Below are 10143 nucleotides of genomic sequence, written 5' to 3'. Positions count from 1 at the left end.
CCTCCAAATATAACAAAGGTTGGAATATTTATTTGCTATTTTTCCATTCATCCAGTCCAATTTTCTAAAAGAAAACTGAACTCATGACTGCACTAATTTATTTACTATACCTTTAACACGTAGTACTATTATATTATATTCTGTGCTTTAACTGATTTCTAGATGCAACTGTATACTATAACATAGCCAAGTTACTTTTTGAACCGAGTTACCCAGAGACTGAAAAAGTAAATATTGTTACAGCTACTTTTTAGGGTTCCGTAGTAAACAAGGAACCCTTATAGTTTCGCCATGTCCGTCCGTCCGTCCGTCCGTCCTCGGTTAATCTCAGAGACTATTAATGCTAGAAATCTGTAATTTGGCGATAAGAGGCCGAAGTCTTAACCACTGGGCTATCGCCAGTTTTGAACACCAGGAACTTTCATTTAATGTAGTTTTACTCAATCATCTAACCTTATTATTTACTTTGAAAAATCTCTAAACATTCTGCCCCTATGATTTTCATTCGCTTTTTCATCTCAGTGAAAACAATCTGTGAAGTGTTTCTTGCTTCACACTCCACTTAGTCGTTGTCACTAAGATGAAGATTTTTCTTTGAATCTTGTAGTTGGAATATTACAAAAAACAATAGTCTTGAAAACGACATTCTAATTATATTCATAAATTAATTTGTGTTAAAAATCTATTTCAAAATAATAATTATTAGATATCAGTAAGTTTTTTTCAGTTAGAATTTTTTTCTTTACAACATACTTAGTGATAACTTGAGTGCCTACTTTTCATTCTTGGGAGCTATTAACCAGGTATAGATAGATAGATAGGTAGACAGGTAAACAATTTTTTTTAATAAATATTGATAAACTTTATACCTAAATACTAGGCCGCCGCGCCGTGTCTGGAAGAGCACGTTCGCGTTGATCCAGATAATCACAAACTTCTGATAGTAAAATCGTTAAAACTGTTACCGTTATAGTTGAAATCATACCTACTCCGATTCGTATGCGGTAGAATCTCACCGCATTATTATTACAAGAAACCCTCTGTAATTAACGAGAGAGGTCACGACCCTCACCAATAAGAGAAAAAGAGAGCATAAGCACATAAGTGTAAAATCTTATAAATAGGCTCACTTTTAATACTTACCTACTGTCCTTGGCTCATTCGGTTACAGCCTACAGCTAGGGATATCTACTCGTGTGCTACAGCTGAAAATAAAACGCGTAAATAATCCACTAAGAGGAAAATTTTTACGTTTGGAAAAAATCTTTTTTACGGCTTCCTCTAATTTACTTCCATTGTCAAACTTTGAGATATTTGTGTACAAAATATTCTTTTTCAAAGATTTTTCCTGAACGGAAATTAAGGTCGTCTTAGATCGCACAAAGTGATAAAAAGAAAACGTTTCAGAGTAAAAGAAACGTATAAAAGACAAATTTAATGCAAAATACATTTATAATCTTTCAAAATGTTACAATAAAAGTTTACTACCTTACTATAAGTCCCAAAAATTGCTAATACGCGTGACCGCCATTTTAGTGACGTCAGCACTATACTGAAGTTTCAAGCTGAAGGTATATTTTTATTTCGGCTGACGTCAAAATGACGTCATTACAATGTTAATGAGACATGGTTCCAGCGCAATAGCAATTTGCGGGACTTATACTAACTTTAATACTTACTGTAAAAACCATGCTGGCATGGAATGGTGTCAGTAATAGGTTGCTAGTTTGCTAATGCTACTGGCTGCATTTTCACATAATTGCAGCTAGGCAAAAAACTTACATTAATAAAATTGATAATATAAGGACAGAAATACTTAGTATGAAAGTTGAATTAATAGTATAAAGTTTTTGTAAGGCTTTAGGTCTGGTGGAAGACTTTGGTCGAATCAGTCAAGGTTCAAAGTCTTGTCAAAGTAGTGCTGTAGGGCGATTGTCTAAAACTTGCATCAATCATTATTACAATCTCAATTGTTCTGATTGGCTGAATTTGTGCGATTCTTGTTCCAACAATGCATTGTGCCCAATAGTGAGCGAGCATTAACCAATCAGAGATGATTGCGATCGTGACATTTTAGCTGTCAAACAACCGCGGTAGGGCCACAGATTCCATTCAGTACGATGTCACGTAGTAACCTATTAAGGTAGGCCACGTGTAGGCATTCTAAATTCAAATAGATAGAGACGATTATTGTTGCTTTAACGTTAAAACTACCAAAACATTTCGTTAGTTTATGTTAAAAAGATACTGCGAATAGTAGCGGTGTACAAATATGATTTAACATTATAGTATTTTAATCGTTACTTTAATGGTAAATGCGCGTAGAACGACGATACTTCTTTGTACATGGCATCATTAGATAGAGATAGATGTACAATTTACCGGTATAAGTATCGTTACTTTTACCGGTATTAATAATGATATCTAGTTAACGTTAATTGGTATGGATGTTCTTATTTTTAATGTTAACATAACGGCACTTTAATAACCCTGAGTATAAGAGAGCTTATTCGAGGATTACTTCAAACATGATTTGTGTTAAATATTCCTTTTATAGGTAGGTACTTAATTATTTCGATCAATGCTTGTCATAAGTTGTAGCTATGGTTTTATTGGACAAAATAATAGCGTTGTGACTGACTGAAAAATTACAGATAGATTACTCGCAGTGACCTATATCATTAATAACATATCTGCGGCTGACATACAATCTCCAAATAATAATAATTGTACATGTAGTAATGAATATCGGTTAGTAAATACAGCGGGAAAGAAATAACGAGAAAAAATACCCGGAAAAGCAAACGGATGTTGATTTATGCCCGCGAGACCATGACCTGATATTTGAGGAGACACGATATTTAAACTGAAGAATAACTGAAAGTCAAATCTTTTAGCTTGTGAGAGCAAGGTTTTTTCTTTTGATTTGGAATTGTTATTTTAGTACAAATAAAAAGTATAAGTAGGTACCTATTTTATAAATGATCTAATTTCATAATGTTGGTATATTATCTGTCTGTCTATTATTTATGCGGTCGAGCACCTATAATTCGATTGTGTTAAACTTTAAAGTTTCGTACAGTTGTTGTTGCGACTTGCGGAAAGGTTTCTTTCTGACATAGTACCTATCATCAAATTCTGCCGATGCTGCATACATTCCCCTCTCTTTTGTCCAGAGACTTTTTTACATAAAGCCAACTCTATCGCTGAGTGTCTTGCTAATTTAGGGCATTCCGAACTAGTGAAAGATTGACTTGAAGATTCAAAAGCACTATGACTTGTGAAAGTTTATATGAATAAAAAATCTTTCTAAGTATTTCTATAGAAAGATAGTAAAGATCGACGATTGATAGATAAGAGAAAACATTACCTAGAAACCGTTGCACCTTATCAACATGTATTCATTGAGGATTATGTAACGTAGATCCGGTAAAACTCGTACACTTTTATCGCCATCATTTTCTTCTTTTTAAAAATAGCCAGTTCCAAGCCGGTTCAAAGATTTTGCTATGAAATGAACTACAAATTGCGAGTGTATGTCGTAAATTATGACAGTTGGGTGCTAAGTTTAGTTTAAGTACTATCAAACGTTATGGTGCATGTGTAGTGTTTGTAATTCCGTGTAAAGACGCTATTCAAGCCTGAGACAAAGTTAGTTCAGAGTTAACTTCTCTAACTTTAATTACATACTACACTACATCATCTTCTTCAGTTGTAGAGCAAAGGAAAATAAGAACTTAGTTTTAGTAGTTACTAGCTGATGCCTGCGACTTCGTACGCGTGGAATTAGGTTTTTTAAAAATCCCGTGAGAACTCTTTGATTAGCCTATGTCACTCTCCAGGTCTTTATCTATACCCATGCAAGAAATCACGTCAATTACCTAAATCACCAACAAACAAACACACTTTCGCATTTATAATAAGGGTACTGATAAGTCCCGCAAATTGCTATTACGCTGGACATCAGCCGAACTAAAAATATACCATCTGACGTCACTAAAATGGCATTAGCAATTTGCGGGACTCATTCAAATTTCAATTTTACAATATTTGACACTTTTTCAGGGTTCCGTGCCCGAAGGGTGCCAATGGTTGCCAACCAATTCGAGTGCGAGTTCGACTAGTACTTGACCAATTTTTAGGGTTCCGTACCTCAAAAGGAAAAACGGAACCCTTATAGGATCACTTTGTTGTCTGTCTGTCTGCCTGTCTGTCTGTCGGTCTGTCAAGAAACCTACAGGGTACTTCCTGTTGACCTAGAATCATGAAATTTGGCAGATAGGTAGGTCGTATAGCAGACATTCGGCGAAAAATCTGAAAACCGTGAATTTGTGATTACATCACACAAAACAAAATTAAATTGTGGTCATGAACTAATAATTAGTATTTTCAATTTTCGAAGTAAGATAACTATATCAAGTGGGGTATTATAATATTATGAAAGGTCGTCCCTGTGCATTCTACAAAAGATTTTTGTTTTTGAATTATCGTGCAAAATGTCGAAAAATACGACTGTAGTACGGAACCTTCGTTGCGCGAGCCTGACTCGCACTTGGCCGGTTTTTTCTTAAAAAAGGTATAAGAAATCACCGTCGACAAAAATCTGCAAATCATTTCAAGGCTTTCAAACTTGCAATAGTATAAAACATCTTAATAGATACAGTTAAATCAGACCGAAAGTGGAATTGTATCAAACAAACACGAACTGTTTTTTAATAATAAAAAGCTGTCGGGTATTTGACCAGCGCGCGCCAAAAAAGGAGGTCTCCACGCCGGCAAGCCCGGCTCCATTCCTTATAGGGCTAGAAAGTATAATTGCTAACAGATGTTGTCTGTGACTGCAGTCACGTTATATACCTGGTAGGTATAAAGTCAATCTACCGTGACGTCTGTTTAAAAGCGTAATTATCATTTAAGTTCAAATTTTTTCCTGTATGATTTATTATAGTGTCTATGTTTGCATATATATTCATCTAGCTGACCTGCCCGAGGTTCATCATCGTCATGATCAACCCATCGCCGGCCAACTACTGAGCACAGGTCTCCTCTTGGAATAAGGATATTTTTTATAATTTATGTGATCGTGTTTTACCTACACTTTAAGGAAATTTCTAAATCTTTTTCAAATAGGTACCTACATATCAAAAATTGCGGAAACGGCAGGATTTGAACCCACGCTAAGCCATAGTTTGCTTGCTACCATGTGACGGAATATGTATCTGTGTATGTAATGTTCACTCAGTACTGAAGCAACTGCCTCTCGTAGCGTCGGGTGCGATCCCAGAAGACGTAGGTTCGAATCGTGCCGATTCCGCAATTTTTGATAAGTATGTTTTTATAATGAGAGAACAAAAATGGAGATGGGCCGGTCACATGGTAAGAAGCAAAACACAAAAGTGGACCGATGATATAACAGATTGGTACCCAAGGGATGGTAAACGTAAAAGGGGACGGCAACATCTCAGATGGGCAGATGACATTTTAAGTCTGTAGCAGGGGCTACATGGCAGAGAAAAGCCAGAGATAGAACAATTTGGAAGGGAATGGAGGAGGCCTATGTCAGAAGACACTGAGGCGTTAAAACGGCTACCGAAGACGCAACTTGCTATTTATATACTTACTAGATTAATAATATGTAATTGTTTAAATTAACAAATTGTAAATTGTGAACCCTCAGAATAATAAAGGCTTATTTATTATTTATTTATTTATGTTTTTATAAATCATAAGAAGGATAGTCCGTGTCGCTTACCAAAAGTGCGAATTGGCAGACATCACACACCTTTGAAAACATTATAGATACCTGAGTCTCAGGCATTCCTCGCAATGTTTTCCTTCACCATTAAAGCAAAGTGATGTTGAAAACTCCCTTCGACGACCTCCCTGGCGCAGTGGTGAGCGCTGTGGTCTTATTAGTGGAAGGTCCTGGGTTCGATTCCTGGCAGGGGTTTGGAATTTTATAATTTCTAAATTTCTGGTCTGGTCTGGTGGGAGCATTCGGCCGTGGCTAGTTACCACCCTACCGGCAAAGCCGTGCCGCCAAGCGATTTAGCGTTCCGGTACGATGCCGTGTAGAAACAAAAGGGGTATGGGTTTAATAAAAACTGCCATACCCCTTCCAGGGTAGCCCACTATCATCTTAGACTGCATCATGACTTACCATCAGGTGAGATTGCAGTCAAGGGCTAACTTGTACCTGATTAAAAAAAAAACTTACAGTTGCGTGCTTGGAATCGAATCCCTGACCTCCCGAATAGAAGGTAGACGTCTTTACTACTAGTTCTGAGGTTCACTTACTGGAATGTCTTAAAATTCGTCGACCCAAATCAGTACCTATAAGTTGATGGGTGATCATGCTTAGAGTATTGGAATATTTCGGCATGATAGTCACCACTGATTCTTGCTACATTTTAAATTATTGTACCATGCGGCCCTTGGCATGCTGGAATGTCACACTATGTTGCCTTGGCGTAAACGAAGTTTAATGAAGTAGGTAGGTATTTGTTTACATACTCCCACCAATAACGCTTGAACTTTTTCTATGGCTTCACTTCGCCTCATTGAACATGATTCACAATCCACGATGACGTAACATAGTTCAAGAATCTTCTAGTTCTTAAATCTAGTTGGGGGAATTTTTTCTTTTTACGGAAGATACACTTCACTATGTGTCTTTTTGTATTTGCCCTCGATTTATTATTGTACCTAATAGTATTTTTTGTAGCTAACCAATTTTTAAGCTAAATGTTGTGTTTACTTGTTTACTACTACATTTAGGGCCGGTTGTTTCAACAAATTTTGACGGACACGTAACCTTTAAATATGGCGCTAACGAACGTAAGAAAAGAAAAAGCGTTGATTCAGCAACTATTAGCGCTAACGTTCGTTAAAAAGTTACGTTTACGTTAACCAGTGCTGACACCATTGGTAATCGTCAAATCAGTTCATAACTTCATACTTCTTACAAACGGAATATTTTATTTACAAATTATAATGGAATCAATTGAATTCAATGCTTTTAATGGTAGTTTTTTTGAAGATGAAAGAGAATTAAAAAAAAAGAAAAAGTGTTTAAAATGCGAAGTAGCAATATCAATAACTATATAATTTAATATAAAATAAAATAAAAAAGGTTACGGAAAAGTAAGTTAATTTTAAGGGTTAGTTTCGTAAACAGAATAACAATGACGAACCGTTTTTTGTGCAATGAAGCAACGCTCTTAAATTAACAAATGTTAAAATTCGTCTACGTCTGTTAAATTTTAACGAACGTATCTTACGAAGACCAATGGTTTGAAACAACCGGCCCTTAGCCAGTAATATTTTTTGCATAAGTATTATTTTTAATGTATTAGGTAGTGTAAGTAGCCGTAAGTAAACCCAATAAATAAAAATAAAAAAATGATCTAGAATCCAAAATCTGTGAGTAGTAAAGGCGTGTAAAATGTAAATGCTCCCGCGGATTATAATCTTTGATCAGCCGATAGTTGTTATTCTCATATCGGAGGATTAAAAAAATAAGTTTGCAATTTCTATGACACGGCAGACCGATAGACGGACAGACAGATAGACAACAAAGTGATCCTGTAAGGGTTCCTTTTTTCCTTTTGAGTTACGGAAACCTAAAAAACGAGAAATCATAGGTACAGTACAAGGTCGGTCGTTAGTCTTTAGATATAAGTGCCAAAATTGTCTTTGAATTACTTATTTAAAATTTATTAATTTCTTGAAACATAGAATATAATATTATATAGAATAATTAATAAAACACCGTTGGAATGACTTATTTTATTACTGTTAAAAAAGCAAATTTACTGGTACAGTTCTTGCAATTCACGAAGGCGAGTGGCTCAGTCGTATTGGTATAAGTAAGGTACGCTAAATGTGTGCGTTTGCGAGCGCTTGCTCGCGACTGATTGGTCCGACATGCACGCACACTTACGCAATGCCCAAGTCTACTCGCCTTCGTGAATTGCAAGAACTGTATGTAAAAAAATAAGAACTCACTAGCCATATTTGCTCTGTGTCTGATAAATGTTGTTATCAGTGTTTGCATGACAGCTGTCATGTCAAAAGTACAGTTCATCCTAATTAAGGACTAAAATGGTATTTTTGACATGACAGTTGACATATAGAGCAAATATGGCGAGTGAGTTTCAAAATTTTCACTATATTTAGAGGATGTCCCTTAGGTGTGGACAAATATACATTAAGCTCTTGCACTATTTATAGCAAGGTCGTCGGCTATTGTAGACACGAGAAGTATTTTTTGTATTAAGATTAGGTTTAAGGCGAATGACATTGAACTTTCAAAAAATCTTGTTGATTTTAATTTAGATAAAACTAAATAATATTGCAAGTATTTGGTACCTAATGTTTCGTTGTTCTTTTTAAAGTTTTTAATAGATTTCAAAATGACGTAACTATAAAAAATATTGTTTCTTAAAAATATATTTATTAGTGCAATAAAAAGACACAGTTTCTTCTAAATATTATAATAAAATTTCAGAGTCCTATTTTAAAAGTTTCTCCAAAAATTCCTAGCGTATTAATCCATCCTACTATTACAATGCCTAATACTTTTTGTATACAGATTAACTTAACACATAAAAAACAAGTACCAATTAACTTTTATACTATTTTGTAATATTTCGAATTCTATATACACACCTGTTCAACCGAAAAACTCGTTAGTAGTTTACATCCAAGCTAGAAACACAGCTGTTACAGTTTTCCATATAGTTTTCACATAAAACTGTCCAACTTTATAACAACAAAGCCATGCGACTCTCACCTTTATAGCGTACAAAATAAAAACAAGACAATGCAGTTCACAAGTGAGCTAGTTCATACATAACATCGACGACAGGACCTCCTGACAGAGATCACCGTAAAAACGTGATTTCGTTCCCCACGACACAACTCTACTGGCTAAAAACGTATCGGCCTCTATCTCTACGTCGCCCGCCTTTGTAATACCGATGAAAATTCGCCTTAAGTAAAATATTTGTCTTACATTACTGTTTAACTAGCAACAAGAACTTTTTCGTAGCAAACAAAAATTGCAATGGATATTCCCATTCTAAAAATATTAGCGTGTATAAACCAAAAGGGTATCTTATGGTGTGAATTCGCGAACCCGTCAGCTGTTTTACAAGGTTCATCGGAGAGCTCTCTTTGGTCATTTGGTTGTCAAATTTGTGCTAATGCTGAAAAGCGTATACGCTTTTGAAATTCAAAGTGTTGCCTTTTGGCGGAGTTGGTCTGAATTTAGATGGAAATGAATGAATTTTACGATAAATAGCATGGTTCAACCACAATTCTTGTAATCTTTGCAAAATATCATCACCAACATGATCAATCCATCGTTGGCACGGTCTCCTCTCAGAATGAGACGACGTGGTGGATTACCCACCACGCTGGCTAAGTGCATTTAAATTACAAAAATGTGAGTTAAAGTTCATTTAAAGTGTAAACCAACGTTCAAAAAGAAGTGGTTGATCTACTCGTGGTTTGATTAAATCAATTATTCTCGATTTATTATAATGTGACCACGACTCATGCAACTCGGTCGAAATATCGATAATCCAAAATCATCGTGTTAATCGATAGGTATATGTACCGTTATTTACATTCTAATACGTCAGTCATTAAACCACATGTTAAACCACGAAATAAGCCTAAAATCCTCTTCACACCAATCAGCAAAAAAACAGAAAATAATGTCAACAATGTTTTCATGGAAATAAACAATTTTTTTTAATAAGTATAAATGGCGAGCAAACGAGCAAGCGGGTCACCATGTTAAGTGATTACCGCCGCCCATGAACATTTGCACTACCAGAGGAACCACCAATGCGTTGCCGGCTTGTTGGTAGTTACGAATGTAGCTAAGGTTAGATATATTTTTACCACATACTAACACAAGGCTACGTAATAAAACACCTAAAGGTATATTAAAGAGCATTGTAAAAATCGTGGTACACGGGAAAGCTCTTTTGTGACAGATTTTCGAACAGGGCGTTTTACTTTATCGCTTCTGTTATAGTATAAACTCTTTTCAAGCCGAAACCATTCTAACGAAAGCCGCGCGCATAAACGACCTGAAATATCTTCAAAGTGAATTTCCTTTTGAGTAAAAAT

This window comes from Maniola hyperantus, chromosome 6 (assembly GCF_902806685.2).
Source record: "Maniola hyperantus chromosome 6, iAphHyp1.2, whole genome shotgun sequence".
In the NCBI taxonomy this organism is placed as follows: domain Eukaryota; kingdom Metazoa; phylum Arthropoda; class Insecta; order Lepidoptera; family Nymphalidae; genus Maniola; species Maniola hyperantus.
This window is presented reverse-complemented; position numbering follows the sequence as displayed.